Genomic DNA, 2,165 nt, shown 5'->3' on the forward strand with positions numbered 1-2,165 from the left:
CATCCCAATTCCCTCCCCTGTGATCCCTAATTAAGGTGTCTTTTACTCCGTGTTCCCAGGCTCCCTCTTTCCCTTCGGTCGCCGTGGACACTGTGCCGGATGCCTCTGGCAGGACTAACCCCGGGGCTTTTATGTCCAACGTGCTGTGCTGTGTGTGCCTGCAGGTAAGAAAAGCTGGGAGTGCAGTCCCTCTGCTTTGATTGCTGTGTCTCTTGGGTAGTGATTTTGGAGGGGAATCCCAGAGCGATTTGGTTTGAAGGGGACCTTCAAAGGCCATCCTGCCTTCCGTGGGCAGGGACACCTTCCCCTCTCATCCTCAGCTGGATGCTCCGAGTCCCATCCAGCCTGGCCTGGAACACTTGCAGGGATGGGGCAGGCTCAGCTTCCCTGTGCAGTGTGCTCTAATATCTCTCCACTGGCATCCTGAAAAATGTTGTCAGCGTGTTTTGTTGGACGACGGTAAGCAGGACCTGGGTGAAAAGGACATTCTCTGAGGTGCTGGGAGAAGGAGCAGGAACGGGAGCGTGCTGCGGAGAAGGAAAATTCCAGGGGGTGGGTGCCAAGAAATTTGTCCTTCCCTTGCCCTGTGCTCTGCACTTAGCAATGGGTCAAGTGCAGAAGTTTCCTGGGGACCCTGGGAAATGATGCCGGGTCTGCTAAGAAAAGTGGGGCCAAGGGAGCAGGACCTGGGTCTGCGAGCGTGGGAGAAACAAGGGCCGGGTCATCCTCTGCCTCCAGGAGGGAGGGCAGCAGGAAAGGCCACGGACTAAAGCACTGAAGTGCCGTTCCCCAGGGAGCCCCTGCCCAGCACTGAACTTGCTTGTGCACTTGCTGTCCCTTTGCCAGCGGAGCCGAAGCGTCGGGTGCGGGTGCCGGGGGGATGGAGCTGCCAAGGACAAACTGGGAGGGTGTTTGCAAAGGAAGGGGGGAGAAGGAGCTCTTGATGTGCTTTTTTTACTTCTTCATCCCACAGAATTGCCACGAGAGGAAATACTTCAGAGGGGCTCCCCTCCAGATAAGCCCTGAATATGCCAGGAGGTTTCAGCCGGGAGGAAAGGAGCTGTGGAAGAAAAGCAGCCTGAAAATAGCCAGCAGGGATCATCAGGTTTTCCAGGCAAGAAGAACAAGGAGAGAGATGAGGGAATCGGGTTCCAATTCCTAATGATTTGGTGGGTGCAGGAATGATTTCTGTGTGTTTTCCAGTCCCTTTTGATTCCTGAGATGATTTTAAAATGATGGCTTTAGCAATCAACTAAATCGGAGATGTTGTTTTTGAGAGGAAATGATGCCAAATAAATGCAGAGTTTTGGGTCAGTTTTTGGGATGATTTGGGTCATTTTTTGGGGTCAGTTTGGGGTCACTGTTTGGGGTGATTTGGGTCAGTTTTGGGTCAGCTTTTGGGATGATTGGGGTCAGTTTTGGGTCAGCTTTTGGGATGATTTGGGTCGGTTTGGGGTCAATTTTTGGGGAGCACTGGGTGCTACGGGAGTTTGTTGGGGAGCACTGGGTGTTACTGGGGGTTGTTGAGGAGCACTGGGTGTTACTGGGGTGCACTGGGGAGCACCGGGTGTTACTGAGGGTTGTTGGGGAGCACTGGGAGAGAAGATGAAAAATAAAGAGAATAAAAAATAAACGAAATAAAAAAAGGAAATATAAAAAACAAAAGAAAATTAAAAAAAAGGCAAAAAACCTAAAAAGGAAATAAAATGAAAATGAAATAAAAGAGAAAAAAAAAAAAGAAAAAAAGAAACCCCTTCTTGGGCACCCCGTTTCCTCTCCTCCCCCCCCCCCCCCGAACCGTAAATTGCGGGGTCATCACCCCTCAAATGTGAGAAGGGGACCCCAAAATGTGGGTGAGGGAACCCCAGAGAGCCGAAAAAGTGGAGGGGGAGCCGCAGTAAGAAAGCGAAGCCGGGCGGTCGGGCGGCGGGGTGGGGGGGGGAGCCAAGGTGGCGACGCCGGCGCGTGCGCAGTCGTTGGAAAGACGCCGGCGATCACGTGGTAACTGAGGGCAGCCAGGAGAGGGACCGGCGACGCATGCGCGGTGGCTCTCGTGCCGGTGCAGCGCTCCCTGGTCGAGTTAAGGGCCGGTTCCGGCGGCAGGGCGGGACTCGCGGTCTCCCGTCCCTCCCGGGGTGTGTGTGGGGGGAATAACATGAAGATTT

General features: G+C 53.7%; 1 long non-coding RNA gene across 1 annotated transcript; it reads left to right on the top strand.

Moving 5' to 3' along the window:
- The first annotated feature begins 513 nt into the window (after window positions 1–513).
- LOC135418391 (uncharacterized) lies at window positions 514–1,319 on the top strand. Its single transcript, XR_010432421.1, has 2 exons — window positions 514–552; window positions 974–1,319. It is a non-coding gene; the product is annotated as an uncharacterized LOC135418391 (long non-coding RNA).
- Window positions 1,320–2,165: the final 846 nt, after the last annotated feature.

This window comes from Pseudopipra pipra, chromosome 8 (genome assembly GCF_036250125.1).
Source record: "Pseudopipra pipra isolate bDixPip1 chromosome 8, bDixPip1.hap1, whole genome shotgun sequence".
Lineage (NCBI taxonomy): Eukaryota > Metazoa > Chordata > Aves > Passeriformes > Pipridae > Pseudopipra > Pseudopipra pipra.